At 40.0% G+C, this 25,390-nt stretch overlaps 1 long non-coding RNA gene across 1 annotated transcript; it reads right to left on the reverse strand.

The window, feature by feature from the left end:
- Positions 1-244: 244 nt before the first annotated feature.
- Positions 245-694, reverse strand: LOC121999629. The gene is made up of 3 exons (XR_006116804.1): positions 681-694; positions 506-564; positions 245-320 (listed from the first exon to the last, which is right to left on the reverse strand). It is a non-coding gene; the product is annotated as an uncharacterized LOC121999629 (long non-coding RNA).
- Between the last annotated feature and the right edge of the window lie 24,696 nt (positions 695-25,390).

Here is a 25,390-nt window from a genome sequence, read left to right on the forward strand (position 1 = left end):
CATCAGATTCTTTGTTCTTAGAGGTTTGGATTGTAGGTTATTTTCTTTGTAACGACTTGGATGCTGAGATCTCTAGTTATGGTATCATCTCCTAGAAGCCAACATGACTACATGAAAGGCAAGCAAGGTCATGGATTCTAGTGAGTACTTAGATATACTTGAACCTTCCTATAGTATCATCTCTAGTTATGGTACAATCATTTTTCAGAAACTTAAAGGGAAGTTGTTGATGTAGTTGTACTTGAGTTGGACTCATTTTAATGTGTTGGCAAAATCTATGACGTTATGTTTAAGTTGGACAAAACTTCTATATCCTCAAGCTTTAATCCATACAACAAACTTTAATGAGAAAAGTAAATGACCAAATTAAAGATAAAAATATATTATAACTACATGCGCAAAAGGGAAAAAATAACATATTCTGATGCATAAAGCAGCTGGTCAACAAAACATGCAATTGTCTAAGAGTTTTCATACTTGATACAGAGCATGACTTAACTCTTACCTAGCTGTGTGTAATTGATTCTCAAGTGCAAAATTAGATAGCATCAGAGCATCTTATTCCTATTTCAGCAGAAGAAAAATAACATTAAATTCCTTAAGGATTAATACATTGACTGTAAAGTATAAAGAAGGATTATTCTAGAAAATTAGGATAAGGACAAGCGTGTTCTGATTACCGCATGCTCCCATCTCCTGTGTTCTGATTACCTCTTCTAACAGAACACCTGTGACAAAAGTCTTCCATGAGTTACAAGAAGACAATTCAGGTCAAACTTCAAATGATTAGGTATTCTATTATTGAGGTGGATATATGCTTGCTCTCTGTTTGCTTTAATGGGGATCCAACCAATGTCCCTCATTATCCTAAAAACCTGCAAAAGCACCATGGTTCTGCATATATTAGTTGATACTTTGCTAGAATTTGAGATTAGATAAAAACTGAGAAATCATCTCACTGAAGCTTGAACATTAGAACACACACTACCTGGCATGTAGAAAGTGATTAAAACATGATTGATAAATAAGGACCGTTTTGATTGCACAGAATAGAATAATAACAAATTCGATGAACTTGAGCTCACAAAGTTACAACATTTGTAGTTACAAAATGACAAGGTTCTTGCGAATCAAGATTTGTAGAAAAAATATCACTATTTGATTATCCTTCCAGCCAATACAATTGCTCACACAATTAGATTTTCCCTAAGCCTTTGGATTAGCATAAAGCAGCGCATTGAATCGAACCTACCTCACGATGTCTGTGATTTAAAGCCCGAGATAAGCTCAAAACTCAATGGAAACACATCGCATAGTAAATCTTCAATTCTTCACCCTAGATATCGAGAATCAAATGTAGCCAAAACATGGTAATCAAGGAGACTCATCCAACAGCTCATCCTCAAAAATTTTACAGGTAGAGTGTAATAAATGCTCAATTTCTTACAACAGAACGATTGGATATTTTCAACAAGTAACCTCACCTACTAAGACTAACACCTGAGCATGTTTTCTTTGCAAAGCAAGAGACATCAAAATTATGATATTTAACCATACGACTGCGAGCAAAATCCTGAAAGGCATGGTATAATAATCAATATTTGGAATTAGGTAAAAGTGTCCAAACAATTAAAGTGCAGTAAGAATTTAAACAAGAAATAAACTTCTGTGGCACAAATATATATATATATATAGGTGAACTTAGATTATTTATCATTTCTAAGTGTCTTCTAAATCCTTATAGTAGCATAATGGAAGGAAAAGAAGTAAGTTCGATAAATATACCAAAAAAAAGGTCAAATTGCTTAGATCCCTTGTTAAATCTTGGAAAGATAATGGAAAATTTTTTGCAAAATTCCATGGAAAATGCGTTCCATTTCAAAAATTAGCTCAGAATATGTAACTTGCTCTTATTTTTGGGTAACTCAACTTCCATTCACTAGGAAGCAGCACACAGCCAAGCAAGCGCGCAAAACCACGATTTTAACATAACTGCAAAAAAAACATCTAGAGGGAGTTGCAATTATGCCGCGTGAACGAGGATTGTGTAGCAAAATAAATATACACCAAAAGGGGGCAGGAGATCCTCAAGCTACAATCCAGAGCGAGAACAGCAAGCGGCGACAAAAATCATATACAAGGAATGAGGAGGTGACCTGGGCGACGTAGAGGAAAGAGATAGACCGAGGGTTGCGGCCAGCGGCGAGGGAGGAGGTCGCAGCTGGAAAGGCATAGGAGACGCTAGGGAAGATTCCTCAAATATGCTCTCGCAGAGGGAAGGGCGACAAGATCGAGGAAAGGAGCAAGCGTTACATGAGGAGAAGGGAAGATTCCTCTGGGTAGAGGGTGGGGTTAGTCGTAAATGGACTTTTGCTTCAAGAGAGAGGGAAAAAAACATGTACCTTGACCTTGCGATGGATGTGGTTTGTTTGGTCAGATGCAACCATTCGATTCTGACGGGAACAAGAAAGCGAGCCATGGGAGATGCTCGCTTCGTTGTGGAGGAAGATCCAGCAGGATGGAGTGAAGAGATTGTATGAGGAAAGGGAAAGAAAAATTACTTAGCTAGGTTTGGGAGCGCGAAGGGGAAAACAAGGCGCCGAAAAGATTTGCGGAGAGAGGGAAAGTAAAACTGCGAGGGGAAATGACGAAACAAATAAAGTCAAAGACAACGGTTTATCAAAACCGTTGTCGTAGCCCCTAAAAAAGCGCTTAAAGACAACGGTTTTAGATAACCGTTGTAAAATGCGTTGTTGATTTTTAAAAAAATTGCTCAACGACAACGGTTTTTACAAAACTGTTGTCTTTTGTATTTTATGGGAGCTCAAAGACAACAGTTTTAGATAAAACCATTGTCTTTTACCAAATTTACAACAGTTCCATCTAAAACTGTTGTCTTTGTGGTGTTGTTGTTTAACATTTTTGTTGTAGTGCATACTTAGAGTAAAATTCTTTTTAAAAAGGGTTGAATGCGAGAAAGAAAATTAAATATTAATTTCTTTAAAAGGCTTTGCCTAAGAAAGTAGTTGTTGCTCCAATATTCAAGAAAGCTTAGTGCCTCGCCACAACCTGGAAGTCTATTATTGAAATAAATATTTAATTAACTAACTGTTAAAACAATTTACAGTTATAATTTGCTAACAAGTTAAAAAAAAATTTAACAAATTTTTTTTTACTCTTTTATTTTTTCAAAATACAAAGTATGACTTTATGAAAATTTTTAACCATTCTGTTTATTATTTTTTTTAAGTACCCTCAAAATTCACTTCAAAATATTCTAACTTCTTATGTTATTTTTCCTAATTTTTTCGATATGATCAAAGGGGGAGGAATGAGTACAAGTTTAGGGGGAGTAAGGGATATTTTTTTAATGCATGCTTAACTTAATTTTGCAATTTCTTTTACAAAATTTATGTTATTGCAATTTGTTTGTTTTTTTCCTAACTTAAACTTGGGTTGATGCACATGAAAAAGGGGGAGATTGTTGGAATCCCGTGGTAGTTTTGATGTGATCAACCAAGTTAAGTTAGGTCCTGTTGTGTTTAACTCTTGTGTCTAAGTGTGCAAGAACTTAAGAACACAAGAAGCCGAGTGGAAAGATGCAGCTAGCGAGAAGGATGGCACGGGAAAGGAGCTAACGAGCTCGGTGCATCCAAGGGACGAGGTGCTGCGGAAGAGTACACTGGTAGACTAGAAGGACGTGCGCGATGTTCCGAGGGATAAAAAGCTAGAGTAGAAGTTTGCTCGAGGAAAAAGACGAAAAATGGGTCTGGGTGAGCCCTATTTCGGATGACCGTGATCACCTAGGCGATTAGAGCAGCAAAAGAGAGAAAGAAGGCTAAAGTTGTTGCTAGAGGCGCCTTCAAAGGGAATTGAAGGCATCTCTGTGGCGCCTCTACGCCTCACTGTGGAAGGCGCCTTCCATGGCTGGAAGGTGCCTTCGATGAATAATACGAAGGCGCCTTCCAGCCCTATGGAAGGTGCCTTCAACCAAGCTAATTTTAGCCGTTGTTAAAGGATAATACTTTATCCTTTGAAGCCTCGCTGGAGGTGCCTTCCAGCCCTATGGAAGGCGCCTTCAAGCCACAGATAAGAATTTTTAGGGGCTTTAAAAAGACCCCTGGATCTAGAAAATAGACAATCAACTCTTATATTCTTTTCCTAGCAACTGTCTGAGCGTTTAACGATTGTAAGAGGCTTCTCCGCCTACACGAAGGAGATCTTTTAGAACTTTTCATTGCCTTTGGATTAACAACCACCTAGGTTGTAACAAAGTAAATAGTATACCTCATCTCTTTAGTTATTAATTTAAGTTATTATTATTGTTACTTTTAATTTGAGTTGAAAGAAAGGGAAAGATATTGTTTTTGTTTTCAAGTTATTCATATCTCCCTCCTACCGGCCTCCAAGGGTCCTAACACTTAGAGCTTTACCAAATGGATGTAAAAACTACCTTTCTAAGTGGGAATTTGGAGGAAGAAGTATATATGGATCAATGTGATGGTTCTTCTATAGAAGAAAAAGAACACATGGTGTGTAACTTAAGAAGTCAATATACGGACTTAAATAAGTTTCTCGCCAATGGTATTTTAAGTTCAATGATACCGTCACTTCTTTTGGATTTAAGGAAAATACTATTGATCGGTGTTATTGGTGCAGGTTACACTAATAATAAGGTTTTGATGTATGAAAAATAAGTTAAAGTTATATGTGTTGTTTGTCTAACCTTTTTACTAAGTATACAGAATTGAAAGATAAGGACTTGACACTAGACTAAAGCCTAGTTAGGTTCGGAGGACCTGATAACTCGCACAAAATCTAAATAGGTCATGGAATAACCTGATATTTGGCAAGAAGTTCAATTGGGTCTGCGGAACCTGGCAACTAGCTGGAATCCAAATAGGGCATCTGGTAGGAAGAACTGGTGGGTCGAAGAGTCAAGTGTTGGAGTAATCCCAATGGTTTGTGGGACCATGTGTTTTGGTGTTTAGGCAAAGGGTTTAAGTTAGGTTCACCCTTGTTATTTGATATGTGTATGTGAGTGTGCAGGTATGCAGGATACACATGTGACTCAGGTTGATGGCTTCGGGTCCAGTGAAGGATGGAGCATCCGAGGGACCATGGACAAGGTTGCGAGGACAAGGGCCGAGGGAAGCGACTTCGAGGCATACGCGAAGGATGACATTAGGGATGAGCCGTGGGCTTGAATGCATCCGAGGGACGAGAGCCAAAGGAAGTAGGCTTGAAGGCAAGAGGTCAAGGTTGCAAAGAAGCGTCAAGTGAGTCATAAGGGTGAGGGTACGAGTGCACGAGAGATTATACTCGGAGTAAAATCCTAGTTTTAGGGATTTACTGCAGCGTTACTGCAGCAGTACTGTAGCGTTACTGTAGCAATACTGTAGCAGTCGACTGCATATTTTAGCAGTCGACCGAGCAGTCGATTGGGTGCGAACAGAATGGTTCTGTTCATTCGGTCAGTGTGGATCAGTTGACTACATGTTTTAGCAGTCGACTGCACCAGTCGACTGCTTGTTTTAGCAGTCAACTGGTATCGAGCCGTTGGGATGTAACAGTCGAATTTTCACAGAGGGCAGTCGACTGCATGTTTTGGCAGTCGACTGGTATGCGGGGTTTTCAACCCGCGACCTATATAACCAAAGCTTGGGAGCTTGGTTATAGTTGACGAAATTAGTGGTGGGTAACCTCTAATTAGTAGTCAACTAGTGGCCTAGCAATCCAAGTGCTCTTGATCGAGTTGTGGCGTGGTTTCTCCACCGACAAGGAGGATTGTGCTAGCCGGAGTTTCCGGGGATTAATCCACCGACAGATTGAGGGATCGTCCACCTTACGGGCAGCCGTGGAGTAAGAGCAAGTTATCTCCGAACCACGTAAATGAGCTTGTTAGCGGTTTGCATTCTTTCTTATTCTTGTATTTAGTTTAGCTTGTTTGTTTTGTATTTCCGTTGTGCAAGCTAACAAGTGTAGGAAGCAAGGATTTAGGGGTGCCGTCTATCCAACCCTCCTTCAAGCCGGCCATCCGATCACCAACATCAAGTAGGTCTGCAATGGTAAGTGATATAAGTACTAGAGGAGATAGTTCCAGTGAGGGCAAGTCCCAGTTAAGGGCTATATACGTCTGTCCAACTTAGAGTTATTTTGAAAGTTTAAGCTAAGACCATAACTAGATTCTGGTCTTAAGAAGACAATATCTAATTAATAATCATTCTATTTATTTTATACTATCCTAACTCTATATTGTAGGGTATTTTTACTAACACTTTAATGCAGGAAAAAAGATGGAAGAAGGTTGTCCAGCCGCTCGGAGGTCCGAGCACCCGAAGTTGCTCCAAGTGCCCTGACAAGGTGGGTGAGGCAGTAGGCGACTAGCTGAGGTGGAAATAGCTGTTTGGTTGGCACACGTCACGGTCAAGGGGCCCGAATGAGTTCAGGCGTCCGAAGGTGGATAAAGTTTGCGGGATAAACTTTCGACGAAATGCAGCCACGTCAGCACACTTCAAGCGCCCGGAGAGGAGCTCCAAGCGCCCGAAACATCCTATATAAGTAGCTTTGACCAAAAACTTCAAAATACTAATTCCTACGTCTTTCATACTCGCGCGATGCTCCGAAAAGGTCTCTAGGATACTGAAAAGCTGCTCAGACAAGCGAGTCTTCCATTTTTATATTGTCGGCATATTTTATTATCTATAGTTTGTACTTAATTTTTGTATCTATCATTCGTGATTATAATAATTACCCAATGAAAACATTTAGCAAGTGTGGACCTTGGAGTAGGAGTCGTTGAAGGCTCCAAACCAAGTAAACTACTTGTAGTAACACCTTTTTTTTGTTCTTCTCCACTTGTGTATTGTCATGATTTAAGAAAAAGCGACGAACAATATTCACCCCCAAAGCATCTTTACACTCTTATAGGTGTATATATCTAAAAATCAGTGGGAGCAAGTTCATTTTTCTAATTTTATATGTTGATATCTTGCTTACAACAAATGATCTTGGTTTAATATATGCAACCAATCTAAGAATTTTGAAATGAGATATGGGTAAAGCAACCTATGTGACCGGAATATAAATAGTTTGGGATATATCATAAGAAATGCTAGGGTTGTCTCAGAAAGCATACATTAACAAAGTTCTTGAGAGATTTAAGATAGAAAAATACTGTAACGCCCGAAAATTCTCAAAATGAATTTTAGAAATATTCTATTATTTTTCTGGAATTTTAGAATATTTTTATGAAATTTTTGGAGTAGCAGAAGTAGCAAAATTAAATAAAAACGTAAAATAGCCTAAGCGGAAATTGAACCCGAAACCTATGAACCCTATGACTTATAGGGTGACTTTAGTAACCAAGGGCCCCAGCAGGGGTGGGCTAAAAGAAGAGGAGAACAATTATATTTATAGGCGAGTTGGGTTGTATTAATCACTTAATATAAATAGGGAAATTAAGTGGAGAGTTATTATTTTTGATCGACAACTCTTTCCCCTCATCCTCAACCGCCGCCCCTCTCTTCTCCCGCACCCTCTCGGCACGCCAACTCCAAGAAGACCTAGGGTTCAATCCCTAGGGTCGTAGGAGCATCCTCCGGCGACAACTCCAGCACGAGGACGCTCCCCTCCGCAAGAAGAACGTGTAGAAGTAAGAGGATCACCGAAGAGATCTTCTTCCTCGGAAACCTAGCGATCGGATTGTAAGAAAACTTAGCGCAGGATGTAAGTAACCCCTCACCTGCAGTATAAGTAGCTAATCGTATGCTTTTACGGTCTTTGTTCGCTTTTATGATCTTAGCGTAGTCATATGCAGAATTAGAGCACACCAAGTGCTCGATTAAATGACTAGTACAGATATATGCTACAGTAGTCATTTTAATAGCTCAGTTAAATGTCATAGATGCATTTTAAATAGCACACATAGTCTTGCTTTAGTTTATATGGGACTATGGTCCAATAGGTGGGCTCCCATAGTCGCCTCTAGGTTCAGATAACCTAGCTCTAGGTTCAGATAACCTAGTAAGAGCAAGACAAAATAAATTAGATTAAGAATCAGTATTTTACATTATCAATGACACTGTACTGGACTCTCAGTTGTCCTTGGGTTGAGCTCCCATAGTCGTCCCTAGGTTTAGATAACCTAGTAAACCCTACTGGATTCGGGACTAGCTACCTCGGGTCTAGTTAGGGATGCGCGCATAGCAAGTACAGTTGCCGGACTCATCAGCAGCATGTTTATTATGTTTATCTATTTATATAAATAGTTTTCAAACTTCACAAACCAGATATGTGAATACAGCTCAGCTTCAGTTTAGTTTTCTTATTGATATAGCAAATAGCTTTATGTTCAGTTCTTGATTGCCACGACTTACATGTCCATATGCCATGTTTTTAGTATTTTCAGTATGATCATCAGCATGTATTTCATTAGCATCTTGTTAAAACATGATTTCATCGAATGCATGTTTTGTGAGGTAGATGGTTCTTACTAAGCTCCCAAGCTTATAGTTTCCTTTTCCTTATACTGCAGATAAAAGTAAAGGGAAGATGGATTAGTGGAGGCTGGAGGGCAATGTGATCAGATGTGTGTGAGAAGGAACTTGGAATAAAGACCCTTGGGGAGTAGCTCATCTAAAGACTTAGTATTTCTGTTTTGGTTACTTTTCTGCACTTTTAGGATATTAAGTGTCATGAATTATGAACGTATGCACTATATCATGCTTAGACCCCTAGTTGTCTTGATGTTAGATAAATAACTAGGAATGATGAAAGTAATGACATGCCTAGTAAGTTAGTAATGCTTTTAAGTTGATACACTTGTGTTATATGTGGATTAGTGGTGAAATGCAGTAGAAATCGCAGAAATCAGAGCTCCAATCGATCAGCCGATCGATTGGAGAGTCCTCAATCGATCCACTGATCGATTGGGGAGTGATTTCCCGCGTACAGAAAGCTGATGAATCGATCAGTTGATCGATCGACCATGGATCGATCAGCCGATCGATCGGGAAGTAATTCTCCATGTACAGAACGCTATTGAATCGATCAGCTGATCGATTGAGGAGCCCTCAATCGATCAACTGATCGATTGAACACAACTTTCGCGTACAGAGAGCTGCAGAGTCGATCAGCTGATCGATTGACACTATTCAATCGATCAGTCGATCGATCGGGAGAACTCCCCGTGCACAGTAGCACGTTGAATCGATCAGTGGATTGATCAAATAACTCCAATCGATCAGCTGATCGATTGGACAGTCTGATTTCAACTTTTTGATCAAATAAAAAGTTTAGGTTCCCTTCTTTAGCATATGTACAACTTCAGAAGTGTATTCTGAATATAAATTTCAGATTTTATAGCAAATAGCAGAGATTTTAATTAGTTCAGCTTTTCTGCACCGTAATATTCAGTGATAGCCCAAGAATAGTTTAGCATAATATAACCCCCGGCCTTACAGCCTAGTCAGTAGAAGGCGGGTCGTTATAGAGTGGTATCAGAGCAAGTTCCATGCTTCCTCCACACACACATCAGCATTGAACCTGCAGCTTCCAAGTAAGACTATCTCTCACTTTATTTATGTTTCTTGCTTTCATGTTTATAAATAACTACAGCATGTTCATATATGATAGCATCTAACAAGATAATAGTAGTTATGTAAACATGATTGTATTAGTTATGTATATCCTCTATCTCTTTAGAAAATGGTACGATGACGCCCAGCTAAAAGGCGCCAGCTACTGAGCCCCAGCATGAGGCAGACAGCTCAGTGCCTCCTCCAGACCTTATAGCAGTAGTGGCTCAGTTACAGAAGCAACTAGCTGAACAGCAACAGGAAATAGCCACCCTAAGGGCTAATCAGCAGAACACTCCCACTGCCACTTCCACCAGTCCAACCTACAGCACCAGTAGCCCCAACAGCAAGGGCAAGGAGAGAAGCCTATCTGATCCAATGGCAGAAAATCAAGCCAGAGAATTTCTCAAACACTAGTGAACCATGGGATGCCCAAGCCTGGTTCAAAACACTGGAGAGTACGATGGATCTTCTGGATTGGCCAGAACGTGAAAAGGTGAAATGTGCCTCCTTCTGCCTGGCAAGAGACGCACGTATGTGGCGGGAGAGAATTAAAGTGAAGCGCCCAGTGGACCAGATGACATGGGCCGACTTCGAGAGAGAATTCTTTGAGGAGTTCTTTCACATGCGGGTCACAAACCGCCACTACGACGAGTTCATTGAATTTCGTTAAGGCAACCTTTCAGTTGAGGAGGTCGTGAAGAAATTCAACAGACTGGCTCGTCTATGTCCCGAACTAGTCAGCACCGAAAGAGAATGAGTCCGGATGATGCTCAAAATGCTAAGGCCGGAAATAGCAATGAACGTGACCAGTGACGTTCATAGACCGCAAACTACTGAAGAATTGGTAAGTAGTGCTCTGATCACCGAGCATTACCAGAACAGCATCAAGCAGCAGAAGCAAGCCTTTTCAGAGTCAAAAGGCCAAGGAGGCTCAGGTACTCAGAAACACCAGGGCCACAGCTCTAACTGGAAAGGGAACTCCAATAACAAACGTAAATCAGGGAGTTACCCAAAAGGAGGACCAGCTAGTAAGCAGCCTAGCTATCCCAAGTGCTCTACTTGTGGGAAATTCCACCCCGGAGTTTCTCGCAAGGGCACACGAGGATGCTTTGAATGTGGCCAGGAAGGGCATATGGCTAAGCAATGCTCGAACAAGACTAGTTTTCCCCCACCGCAGCCGATTCAGTACGGAGACAAACCAGCCCAGTTACACCAGATGCAGGCTGCTTTAGATGGTCCACACATCAGCCAGGGCAGACTAGAAGCCCCCTCAGCCACGACGAATGTGAGGATCTACTCACTCACCAGAGAGGACGTAGCGAATGCCTCGACAGTTGTTACAGGTCAGATCAGTATTTTACAGCAAAGTGCAACTGTCTTATTCGATACTGGGGCAACCCATTCTTATATATCCAGGGTATTTGTCGAAAAGTTAGCAATACCTCCAGATGCAATTAGTGGTCAGTTTCTGACAACATTACCTTCAGGAGAAATCATGGCATCCACGCACTGGCTCCGAGCAGTGCCAATTATTATAGCAGACAGAGAACTCTTTGGTGATCTGATAATGCTAGACATGACTGACTATGATGTCATCTTGGGAATGGACTTTCTGATCAAGTACAGTGCCTCCATAGAGTGTCGTAAATAGAAAGTTGTATTCCAACCTGAAGCAGGAGTATAGTTTGGGTACATCAGAGAACCAAAGAGAAAGGCCAAGAAGTTTCTCTCAGCTTTGAAAGCATAGAAACTATTGGAGTCAGGATGTACAGGGTTCCTAGCACATGTAGTCAATACCAGTCAAGACGAGGACCAAAAGCTAGAAGAGGTCTGAGTTGTATGTGACTACCCAGCAGTCTTCCCTGAGGAGTTACCGGGTTTAGCACCAGACAGGGAGATTGAATTTGAGATAGAACTCGTCCCCGGCAAGAATCCCATCTCCAAAGCACCCTACCGCATGGCTCCAGCAGAACTAAAGGAACTTCAGGAGCAACTACAGGAGCTGCTTGACCGCCCTAGTCACTCACCATGGGGAGCGCCTGTATTGTTCGTGAAGAAGAAGGACGGGAGCATGCGCCTGTGTATAGACTACTGGGCACTAAATCAAGTCACGATTAAGAACAGGTATCCTCTCCCCAGGATATATGACCTGTTTGATCAGCTAAAGGGAGCAGCAGTGTTCTCTAAAATAGACCTCAGATTGGGATATCACCAGGTGAGAGTTAAAGAAGGTGATATACCCAAGACAGCTTTCAGGACCAAATACGGGCATTATGAGTTCGTAGTCATGCCCTTTGGCGTGACGAATGCTCCAGCTACTTTCATGGACCTAATGAACAGAGTATTCAGAGAATACTTAGATAAGTTTGTTATCGTGTTCATCGACGACATTCTTATCTATTCTAGAACTCAGGAAGAACACGCAGAGCACCTGAAGATAGTACTGCAAACCCTTCAGCAGAACCAGCTATACGCCAAGTTCACGAAATGTGAATTCTGGCTCGATCAAGTATCCTTTCTGGGTCACATCATCTCCAAGGATGATATCATGGTAGACCCCAGTAAGATAGAGGCTGTGAGTAACTGGAAGAGGCCTAAGAACGCCAGTGAAATCAGAAGCTTTTTGGGACTAGCAGGCTATTACAGAAAATTTGTAGAGGATTTCTCCAGGATAGCCTCCCCACTGATAGCTCTCACCAGGAAGAACAGAAAATTTCAGTGGACAGAGGACTATGAGAACAGCTTCATCAAGCTAAAAAGAAGATTGACCAATGCTCCCATTCTGACTCTGCCAGAAAACACAGACAACTTTGATATTTACAGTGACGCCTCTAAATTGGGACTAGGAGCAATACTGATGCAAGAAGGTAAGGTGATCGCCTATGCCTCCAGACAACTCAAGGACTATGAGAGGAACTACCCTACTCACGACCTTGAGCTTGCAGCAGTTGTCTTCACCCTCAAAATTTGGAGACATTACTTATATGGAGCTCAGTGCAGAGTGTATACAGATCATCAGAGTCTGAACTACTTCTTTACTCAGAAGGATCTGAATATGCCACAGCGCAGATGGCTCGAGCTGGTCAAAGACTATGGCATAGACATCCTCTACCATCCAGGAAAGGCCAATAAGGTGGCAGACGCACTTAGCAGGAAGTCCAGTACTATCTTACTATCCCTAGCAGCCATGTCACCGCCCCTACAAAAGGAGATTACAGATTTCGGTCTCGAACTTATAGTTGGGCAACTCTCTACTATGACATTAGCGTCTACCCTACTTGGTGACATCCAGACAGCTCAGGATCAAGACTCTGAAATTCAGAAAATCAAGCAAGGGTTAGCAGAAGCAGAAAGTGGAGAGTTTAGAGTATCTGATAGTGGGGTATTATATTTTGGTGACAGACTATGTGTTCCGGATCAGGAGGAACTACGAAGGAGGATCCTAGACGAGGCTCACAGGACTCCTTATGTGATGCATCCTGGCTCCACCAAGATGTACCAAGACCTAAAGAGACATTTTTTGTGGCTTGGGATGAAAAGAGACATCGCTAGGTATGTCAGTATCTGTCTGACCTATCAGAGAGTCAAGGCAGAACACCAGAGACCAGGAAGAGTTCTGCAGCCTATTCAAATTCCAAAATGAAAGTGGGAGGATATTTTCATGGATTTCATAGTGGGACTACCCAGAACCACGAATAGTTTGATGCCATCTGGGTAATAGTCGACAGGTTGACTAAATCAGCCCACTTCTTAGCTATCAGGATATCCTACTCCATGGAGCAGCTAGCTCAGTTGTATCTCAAGGAGATCGTCAGACTGCATGGAGTCCCACGGACCATCATTTTGGACAGAGATAGTAGATTCACGTCACACTTCTGGGAGTGTGTACAGTCAGCATTGGGCACTAGGTTAAAGTTTAGCACATCTTTCCATCCTCAGACAGATGGTCAGACGGAGCGAGTAAACCAGGTACTCGAAGATATACTCCGAGTGTGTGCCCTAGACTTCAAGGGAAGTTGGTGCAAATATTTGTGTTTAGCAGAATTTGCATACAGCAATAGCTATCAGGCCACCATCGGCATGGCACCCTACGAGGCTCTCTATGGGCGGAGGTGTAGATCTCCAATCTGCTGGTATGAAAGTGGTGAACAGAAAGAACTAGAACTTCAGACAGATCTGGTAGTAGATACCACAGCAGCTATACAGCAGATCCACCAGAGGATAGAGACAGCTCAGAGCCGCCAGAAAAGCTATGTCGATACACGGCGTCGACCCTTAGAGTTTTCAGTTGGGGATACAGTATTCCTCCGAGTAGCTCCCATGAAGGGAGTAATGCGTTTTGGGAAGAAGGGCAAATTAAGTCCCAGATATGTGGGACAATACCTTATTACTAGAAGAGTTTGCAAGATGGCATATGAGCTAGAGCTACCCCAGGAGATGTCAGCTATTCATAACATATTTCACGTCTCTATGCTGAAGAAGCATATCCCAGATGCCACCCAGGTGATTGAGCCACAGTCAGTACAAGTCCGCGAAGACCTCAGCTATGACAGTCGGCCTATTCAGATAGTAGACCGAGCAGTTAAGAAATTGCGGAACAAGAAGGTACCATTAGTAAAAGTCATTTGGCAAAATCACATCGCAGAAGAGGCAACTTGGGAGACAGAAGTTAGTATGAGACAGAAGTACCCAGAGATATTTTAAGTTCGAGGATGAACTTTTTATAAGGTATGGGGGATTATAACGCCCAAAAATTCTCAAAATGAATTTTAGAAATATTCTATTATTTTTATGGAATTTTAGAATATTTTTATGGAATTTTTGGAGTGGTAGAAGTAGCAAAATTAAATAAAAACATAAAATAGTCTAAGCAGGAATTGAACCCGAGACCTATGGACCCTATGACTTATAGGGTGACTTTAGTAACCAAGGGGCTGTTAGTTAAAGCCCTAGAGCCAATCATTTGATGATTGTATTATGAACTTGTTGTATCATATTCTTATATAAATAAAGGTATTTGTTTTTGGTTATTATACTTACTTGTATTGGTGCCAAATAAACTAAGTATAATAGCGTCCTTGAGTAGAAGGTTCTTACCTATATCAATCGATTAGTTGAATCGATAGTGAGATGATATAGGGAACACTACTCTAAATCATTCCTAGTCGAGTATTAACATTCAGGGACAATGTTAATGCAATAAGACTAGCATGTAGGTCAACTCGATGACTTGATCTCACAAGTCATGGATATAGAGATATCAAGTTGACACATGGGTATGCATTGGAGAATGTATACTGAATGACACGCCATGAGAAAGTATCATGGATCGTTATATGAGTGTCATATACTTTCTCATGTGGCTATTAGTATGACTACTAGTCCTTAGACCTGAAGTCACCATGGTTCCCTACATAAGGAGTTATGTACTTTGATTTCGTCAAACGTCACCCGTAACTGGGTGGACGATAAAGGCGATTACTGGGTATGTAACGAATTATGCAGAGGGATGTGAGTGATGTAGATGGGATCTATCCCTCCTATATGATGGGAGAGACATCGATATTCTTGATAGAGTGAGACCACGAAGTGCATGGCCATGCCCAAATGAGTTAATATGAGATATTGAGCTCATTTGATTTAGTGAGTCTACTTGGAGTTCAAGATTTAGATTGGTCAGAGGATGACACGGTCTATGTCTCACATTGATCAATTTAGATGTCTAGGATAGAAGGACACTTGTCATATATTGTGAGGAGTCATAATTAGTAGTCACAAGGTGATGTTGGATCTCAATATTTTTGTAACTTGGGTAGTAATGATGTGTTGCTAGATACCGCCCATTACTTATGCTCCTAAATGGGTTTAGGGGCATTGCCAACATTACAAGAACCTATAGGGTCACACACAAAGGACAATTAGATGGAGATTAGGTTCATATGATGAACCAAGAGGATTGGATTCATGTGATGAATCAAATTGGATTAAGAGTAATCCTAATTGGGTTAATTGAGTTGGACTCAAGTTGATTCATGTGTTCAATGAGTCTAATTTAGATTATGACTCATTGAATCAATTTAATTAAATGAAGTAGATTCATTATATTAAATTGGCTTGAATTAAATGGTTGGATTAGATCAACCATGAGAGAGATTAAGTCAAGTTTGACTTGACTTGAGAGGAAGAGGAAGAGTCAAGTTTGACTTGACTTTATGCCACATCATTTGTGACTTGGCATTAAGTGGCCAATAATGGTGTTACACATCATCATGTTTAGCACATGTGTGTGCCACCTCATGGAGGTTACAAATCTCTTTAATGGCCACATAAATGAGAATGGGAGTTTGAATTCCCATGGTGGCCGGCCACTTATGGTGTTGAATGAGATTGAATTTTCATTCAAGGGATATTTATTCCATCTTCTTCCTTGCTCTCTCTTCTTGCTTTCCCTCTCCTCCTCTTGCCGTGACTGATCAAGGGTGCTAGCACACCTATGTTTAGTTTTTCTCCACCCATTTGTTCGTGTGGATACTTCTAGAGGATCGTACGCTTGACAATCTCGAGATCCGGCACTTCCTTGGACGAGCGGGATTCGTAAAGGGCACGCATCAAGGGTAAAAAGTTTTCTCTTTGTAAATCTAGTTTAGAACTAAGTCTAAGAAACTCGTACTCGTATTATTTTGTTTTTATTTTACTTCGCACAGATCCGGTGACGGGGGTTTCGGGGTTTCCGCGACACGAAAAAGCGATTTTCGCGGCCCGAAAAACCCAACAGGGGCCCCAGCAGGGGTGTGCTGAAAGAAGAGGAGAACAATTATATTTATAGGCGAGTTGGGTCGTATTAATCACTTAATATAAATAGGGAAATTAAGTGGGGAGTTATTATTTTTGATCGACAACTCTTTCCCCTCACCCTCACCCGCCGCCCCTCTCTTCTCTCGCACCCTATTGGCACGCCAACTCCAAGAAGACCTAGGGTCGTAGGAGCACCCTCCGGCGACAACTCCGGCACGAGGACGCTCCCCTCCGCGAGAAGAACGTGTAGAAGTAAGAGGATCGCCGAAGAGATCTTCTTCCCCGGAAACCTAACGATCGGATTGTAAGAAAACTTAGCGCAGGATGTAAGTAACCCTTCACCTGCAGTATAAGTAGCTAATCGTATGCTTTTACGGTCTTAGTTCACTTTTATGATCTTAGCGTAGTCATATGCAGAATTAGAGCACACCAAGTGCTCGATTAAATGACTAGTACAGATATATGCTACAGTAGGCATTTTAATAGCTCAGTTAAATGTCATTGATGCATTTTAAATAGCACACATAGTCGCTTCAGTTTATATGGGACTACGGTCCAATGGGTGGGCTCCCATAGTCGCCTCTAGTTTCAGATAACCTAGCTCTAGGTTCAGATAACCTAGTAAGAGCAAGACAAAATAAATTAGATTAAGAATCAGTATTTTACTTTATCAGTGGCACTGTACTGGACTCTCAGTTGTCCTTGGGTTGGGCTCCCATAGTCGTCCCTACGTTTAGATAACCTAGTAAACCCTATTGGATTCGGGACTAGCTACCTCGGGTCTAGTTAGGGATGCTCGCATAGCAAGTACAGTTGCCGGACCCATCAGCAGCATGTTTATTATGTTTATCTATTTATATAAATAGTTTTCAAACTTCACAAACCAGATATGTGAATACAGCTCAGCTTCAGTTTAGTTTTCTTATTGATATAGCAAATAGCTTTATGTTCAGTTCTTGATTGCCACGACTTACATGTCCATATGTCATGCTTTTAGCATTTTCAGTATGATCATCAGCATGTATTTCATTAGCATCTTGTTAAAACATGATTTCATCGAATGCATGTTTTGTGAGGTAGATGGTTCTTACTAAGCTCCCAAGCTTATAGTTTCCTTTTCCTTATACTGCAGATAAAAGTAAAGGGAAGATGGATTAGTGGAGGCTGGAGGGCAATGCGATCAGATGTGTGTGAGAAGGAACTTGGAATAAAGACCCTTGGGGAGTAGCCCATCTAAAGACTTAGTATTTCTGTTTTGGTTACTTTTCTGCACTTTTAGGATATTAAGTGTCATGAATTATGAACGTATGCACTATAACATGCTTAGACCCCTAGTTGTCTTGATGTTAGATAAATAACTAGGAATGATGAAAGTAATGACATGCCTAGTAAGTTAGTAATGCTTTTAAGTTGATACACTTGTGTTATATGTGGATTAGTGGTGAAATGCAATAGAAATCGCAGAAATCAGAGCTCCAATCGATCAGCCGATCGATTGGAGAGTCGTCAATCGATCCACTAATCGATTGGGGAGTGATTTCCCGTGTACAGAAAGCTGATGAATCGATCAGCTGATCAATCGGCCATGGATCGATCAGCCGATCGATCGGGAAGTAATTCCCCGCGTACAGAACGCTATTGAATCGATCAGCTGATCGATTGAGGAGCCCTCAATCGATCAACTGATCGATTGAACACGACTTTCGCGTACAGAGAGCTGCAGAGTCGATCAGCTGATCGATTGACACTATTCAATCGATCAGTCGATCGATCGGGAGAACTCCCCGTGCACAGTAGCACGTTGAATCGATCAGTGGATCGATCAAATAACTCCAATCGATCAGCTGATCGATTGGATAGTCTGATTTCAGCTTTTTGATCAAATAGAAAGTTTAGGTTCCCTTCTTTAGCATATGTACAACTTCAGAAGTGTATTCTGAATATAAATTTCAGGTTTTATAGCAAATAGCAGAGAGTTTTAATTAGTTCAGCTTTTCCGCACCGTAATATTCAGTGATAGCCCAAGAATAGTTTAGCATAATGTAACCCCCGGCCTTACAGCCTAGTCAGTAGAAGGTGGGTCATTACAAATGCTCACCAAGTATAGTTCCAATTCAGAATGGAGATAAATTTGGTCTGATGCAATGTTTAAAGAATGAATTAGAATGCCAACAAATGAATCACATTCCTTATGCATCAATTGTTGGGAGCTTGATGTATGCATAAACTTGCACAAGGCTAGACATTAGTTTTACTGTTGGAATGCTTGGCCGATATCAGAGTAATCCATGTTTAGAACACTGGAAAGTAGCAAAGAAAGTACTAAGGTACTCGCAAGGAACCAAAGATCACATGCTTACTTATCGGAAATTGGATCATTTAGAAGTGATTGGATATTCATATTCAGATTTTGTTGGATGTATTGATACAAGAAAGTCCGCATCTGGCTATTTGTTCCTTTTAGTTGAAGGAGCAATCTCGTGAAAAAGTGCAAATAATATGTAATTGCTACATCCACTATGGAAACTGAATTTATGACATGTTTTGAAGCCACAATTCAAGGGAATTGGTTGCGAAACTTTATTTCAGGATTTGGATTAGTCGACAATATTGTCAAGCCACTGAAAATTTATTGTGATAATTCAGCAATAGTCTTCTTTCCAAGAAACAAAAAGTATTCTAAAGGTGCAAACCACATTGAATTAAAGTATCTTGTCGTTAAAGAAGATGTTCAGAAACAAAAGATATCAATTGAGCATATTAGTACAAATCTCATGATTATATATCCATTGAAAAAAGGGTTGGCTCTAAAGACATTTATTGGACATGTTGAACGAATGAGCATTATTAAAAGACTCTCATGAATATTTTATATTTGACATCTTAATGTGAGCTCATTAATGTATTATTTCTAATAGCAAATGACATAATTCTTGTTATTAGTATATACATGAAGTTGATTGAATTTTAGTCTTAATAAAGACACTAATGTGGATCATCATTGATCTTTTCGTTTATGAGTCATATTAAGTAGAACAGTAACATTATGGTACATGGAAGAAACTATGTCGAATTGATGATGTAGAACTGCCATGACTCATTTTAGTGTACATACTTAACTATGACATTATGACATGACCAATATGTTTATCTTTATGCTCTGAGATTAAGTTATTATTTATTTAAATCATAGTGATTTTCCACATAGGTAAAGCAGGAGAATGTTAGTTTTGTAGCCCACGTGTAATAATATAATTAGATATTTAATTATAATTTTAATATCTAATTTGGGGTTTAAATATATAATGTTTATCTGATAAGGTTGGTCAATTTGAAAAGGTACCTACACACGAGATTAGTTATCAAAAATGATCCTCTCTCTTCATATAATGGTGGAACGTAGATTCATTTTCTATCAATAAAAGAAAACCCCAAGATAGAGAAATCATTTCTTCATTCTTCTAAAGAGAGAAATCTATGGTCACTCAAGGTTAGTACTTTAATTTTATCATATACGAATATGAGTATGATTACCATAAAGTTCTAAGGTCCATGTCTAAATTCATCAAGTTTTTATGAATTTTATAAAGTTTACATTTATCATATGTAATCATCCTAAATAATTGATAAATTTTTTTAATAAAAAGAGAGATTAAAAAGCAAGAAACTAATTTTTTTATAAAAAAAAATTAGTTTTATGCAAAACCAAAAAGAAAGATATATTTTTTATTTTATTGAAATATATTTTAAGACAAATAAAAAACAATGACAAAATAATTTCACACATCAAAAAATAATGGCCAAAAATGAAAAAAAAATGCCCCTTTTGGAATCATCAATGTAACACCTCATTTTGAGTTTTTATCAAAACGGGTGCCCTACCTTGTAAAATGACCCAACTATCCTCCACTATACTATTTTCATTATTATCTCTCTTCTATATTTCTCATCTAAATCTTGAACCTGGGATGCATTATAAGAGTTACGATCCCGTAGCTGCTACATAGTTATAACAATTATGATTTCGTAACTGCTACAATTGAACTATCACGTAGTTATAGCAACTACAATTTCGTAACTGTTGTAATATGAAGAAAAAAATTTAAGACAAATTGTTTGGAGTCTTCGAAAAAACTTTAAATGATATTTTTTAAATCTAAAATCAAACAATTATGGATTCTACCCTATAACCAGTTGTAGATCTCTTAACAATTAACAATTTGATAAATTGTGCATCTTATGGTTCAACACAAGTTAAAAGTTATGACCTCTCAAATATTAAAATTTAACATTCACTTTTTAACAGCCATGAAATCATAGTGGCTACAACTACGTGACCGCTCAGTTGTAGCAGCTACAAATCATAGCTATTAGACAGTTGTATCTACTACGATTTTATAGCTATTACAATGTGAATGTTAAATGTTGGACCCCGTGGTAGTTTTGATGTGATCAACCAAGTTGGTTAGGTCCTGCTGTGTTTGATCCCTGTGTCTGAGTGTGCAGGAGCTTAGGAGCACAGGAAGTCGAGCGGAAGACGCAGCTAGCGAGAAGGACGGCACGGGAAGGGAACCGACGGGCTCGGTGCGTCCAAAGGACGAGAGAGCTGCGGAAGAGTACTCCGGTGGGCGTGAAGAGCGTGTGCGGCGTTCAAGGGACATTAAGCCGGACGGAAGCCTGCTCGAGGAGAAGACCGGGAATTGGGATCGGGTGAGCCCTATTCTGGTTGGCCGCAATCACCCAAAAGAACGGAGCGTCAGAAGCTGAAGAAACCAGGCTGAAAAGTGAGCTGCCAGCTTGGAGGCGCCTCCAGCAGGCTTGGAGGCGCCTCCATCATGAGGGCGCCTTCAACCCTGTTGAAGGCGCCTTCAACGGGTCAGATTTGACCGTTTGCGTTGCGGATAAAGTTTTATCCGCTGACAGAGTTGGAGGCGCCTTGAACCTTGTTGGAGGCGTCTTGGACCCTCGGGATAGACTTTCCAAGAGCTATATATAGCCCCCTGGAGCTAGGAATGAAATAACAACTCAAGCAATCAATCTGTACTCAATTCCTAGCAACTAAGTGAGCGTTCTAAGTGTAAAAAGGCTTCTCCGCCTACAATAAGGGAGATTCTGATAGTAGAGCTTTTCATCGCCCTGGATTAACAACCTCCTTGGTTGTAACCAGGTTAAATTCTGTTTCTGTTTCTGTTTCTTTTTCTGTCCCTTAATTTAGTTGCTGTTATTTCTATTGCTGATTTAAATTCTGAGTTGAAATCCGAGAAGGGTATTTTTAGTTTTGTTTTCAGCAATTCACCCCCCTCTTGCCGGTCTCCGCTGCACCAACAAGTGGTATCAGAGCCTGATCACCTCAGAAGGACTAACCGCCAACTGAAGCACTACGATCAAGACGATGGCCGGAGCGAACATTCATCCCTCGAAGTTCGACGGAGACTTCGCCACATGGAAGCGCAAAATGGAGGTATTTTTTAAAACATATTTTGATATTCTTATTACAATGAAATATGGTTTTGCAGCACCGAAAGACAAAGAAGAAAACAAATGGAGCAAGAAGGAGCAAGCCGATTTCGTCGCCAACGGAAAGGCAGAGTTCCACCTGCTCAGTGTGCTGCCGCCGCAGGAGATAAATCGGATCGGAAGCTACGACTCAACGAAAGATCTCTGGGAGAAATTCCTGGAGCTTCACGAAGGTACTTCCGAAGCGAAGCTAGCGAAGCGCGACATCCTCCGGAACCAGTTAACGAACCTCCGGATGAACCAAGGCGAGAAGGTAGCGCAACTCCAAGCGAGAATCAAGGAGCTGATAACGCAACTAACGAACCTTAGAGAAGAGGTAACCAACCGGGATTCTATCCGATACACGCTCAATGCCTTCCCGAGAACTCCAGAGTGGGCCTCCTTAGTAGATGCATACTACATCTCTAAGGACCTCGAGGTAAGTACGTTAGAACAATTATTTTCCACTTTTGAACTTCACGAATCTCGAGTTTCAGAACCCAACGGAGCAGACAAGACAAGTCAGAACATTGCCTTAAAGGAAAAAATGAACAGTTCTGACTCTGAAGCCTCAGTCGACGAATCCGAAGCGGCACTACTGGTAAGACGCTTCAATAAGTTTTTTAGTACTAACAAATTTAAATCGCAGAAGCATCATCGAAAGAAGAGGACGGTTCGTTGCTACAACTGCAATGAAGAGGGGCACATCAAAGATGACTACCCAAAGTTGAAGAGAAAGGAGAAAGAAAAGGAAAAGCCAAAATACAAGAAACCAGAACCCTCCAAGTACAAGAATCTGAAGGCTACTTGGTCAGATTCATCAACCTCTGAGTCGGACATCGAAGAATTCTCAGGGTTAGCGCTATTGGCGAACCATCAACCGGAAGAAGACTCAAGCTCAGAGATGAGCATCGATGAAGGGGGAGTAACATTAGAAGAAGAAAGCAGCAGTGAAGGGGGAGCGTCACCAGACCAGGTAAGTAAGGTACGCAATCTAACCCCAACTCAATCTTTTAAATTTATCAAGTCTCTTTCTAAAGAGTTAGATCAATTAGAAAAAGAGAATGCTGAACTAAAGTTGAACCTAGCAAGAGCATGCCCGTTAGAAATGTATGATCATCTAAAATCAGAAAATGAAAATTAGAAATTAGAAATTGAAAAACTGAAATCTGATGCATGCTTAAATCAATTTCCAAATTCAAAATTAAGAATTTATGGTAAATTAAATTGGTATATAAGGAAGCATCAAGGTCAACTTAGAAAAATACCAAGAAACTATGTACCCCCTAGATTTTTGAATAATCCTGTAGGAAGGAACCTCTATTGGGTTCCAAAATCTGTGCTTAATTAATTTTTTCAAAAATTAAAAGCTTACAGTGAGAAAATTAAACATTGAAATTCTTTATGGAAGCTTTGTCTAAGGAAGTGGTTGTTGCTCCAATAACCAAGAAGGCCTAGTGCCTCACCACGACCTGGAAGCTAAAATATTGAAAGAAAATGTTTAATTAACTTTCTGAAAAAGCATTAAACAAGAATTAAATAATGCTTTGAAAGTTTATCAAATATTTGTTAAAATAAACAAAAATTCCTTAGAATTTTTTTTTTAAATTCTAACTTAATTTTTTTGGGTTAGAAATTTTCTTCTGAAAAACTCTAAAAGTTCATTCACTTGACTTAGAAATTTTTTTTGGGAACATTTGAACATTTACTTAGGATTTTTTTTAGAATTTTTTTTTTCAAAAAACTTTAATCTTACTTGAATATTCTTAAAGACCCCATTTTTGCTGTGATCAAAGGGGGAGAGAAAAGTACAAGTTTAGGGGGAGTTAGAGAAAACTTATTTTTTTTTTTATAAAAAGTGTTGTAATTTTTTTTTAAAAAAAAGTGTTGTAATTTTACTAATTGCAAAAATTATACTTAACTTGTTAGTTTAGTAATTTTTTTCTTTAAAATTACTGTTTACGTCTATTTTTAACCCTAACTTGAACTTGGGTTGATGCACATCAAAAAGGGGGAGATTGTTGGACCCCGTGATAGTTTTGATGTGATCAACCAAGTTGGTTAGGTCCTGCTGTGTTTGATCCCTGTGTCTGAGTGTGCAGGAGCTTAGGAGCACAGGAAGTCGAGCGGAAGGAAGGCTGCACGAGGAGAAGGCTGCTCCGGTGGGCGTGAAAGCGTGCGCAGCATTTGAGGGACGTTAAGCCGGGATGGACGTTAAGCCAGACGGAAGCCTGCTCGAGGAGAAGGCCGGGAATTGGGTTCGGGTGAGCCATATTCCGGTTGGCCGCAATCACCCAAAAGAACGGAGTGTCGGAAGCTGAAGAAACCAGGCTGAAAAGTGAGCTGCCAGCTTGGAGGCACCTCCAGCAGGCTTGGAGGCGCCTTCAACCCTGTTGAAGGCGCCTTCAACAGGTCAGATTTGACCGTTTGCGTTGCGAATAAAGTTTTATCCGCTGACCGAGCTGGAGGCGCCTTGAACCTTGTTGGAGGCGCCTTGGACCCTCGGGATAGACTTTCCAGGAGCTATATATAGCCCCCTGGAGCTAGGAATGAAATAACAACTCAAGCAATCAATCTGTACTCAATTCCTAGCAACTAAGTGAGCGTTCTAAGTGTAAAAAGGCTTCTCCGCCTACAGTAAAGGAGATTCTGATAGTAGAGCTTTTCATCGCCCTGGATTAACAACCTCCTTGGTTGTAACCAGGTTAAATTCTGTTTCTGTTTCTGTTTCTTTTTCTGTCCCTTAATTTAGTTGCTGTTATTTCTATTGCTGATTTAAATTCTGAGTTGAAATCCGAGGAGGGTATTTTTAGTTTTGTTTTCAGCAATTCACCCCCCTCTTGTCGGTCTCCGCTGCACCAACAAAACACTAAACTTTGAAGACTATAACTTTTGACTCGAGTTAAACCACGAGATACATAATATATCAAATCAAAACTCATTTAGCGATCTATAATTAATTATGAATTAAAACCCATAATAACCTAGTTTTATCTCAAAAAAATATCATTTATAGCCTTTATGATGGCTCCAAACGATTTTAGTCTTATTTTTTTTATATTGTAGCAGCTATAAAATCGTAGCTGCTGCAACAATATCGTAGCTTAATTGTAGAAGCTATAAGATCGTAGTTGTTACAACTTTGTTATAGCGACGGGATGATTGTGGTTACAAATATATAGCAATTATGAAATCATAGATGTTATAATGTGCTCAGGTTCAAAATTTAGACTGGAAATATAGAAGAGAAACAATAATGATAATAGTATAGTGGAGGATAGTTATGTCATTTTATAGGGGCATGAGGCAGTCTTTTGATAAAAAAATTAAAGTTTGGACACACTTTTAATATTTGGATATGCCCTTTTGATTTTTGCACAAAAATAATTATTTATGTTTTTTTTCCTTTTTTATTTATCTAAGTAAATACATTATTATTAATGTAATTCAAGGTTAATACATTTGCATGGGTGGAAGCAATTAGATAAATATCCCTGCGGAAAGAGAAAGGAAATAGC

The sequence above is a fragment of the Zingiber officinale genome, chromosome 1A (assembly GCF_018446385.1).
Source record: "Zingiber officinale cultivar Zhangliang chromosome 1A, Zo_v1.1, whole genome shotgun sequence".
Classification (NCBI taxonomy): domain Eukaryota; kingdom Viridiplantae; phylum Streptophyta; class Magnoliopsida; order Zingiberales; family Zingiberaceae; genus Zingiber; species Zingiber officinale.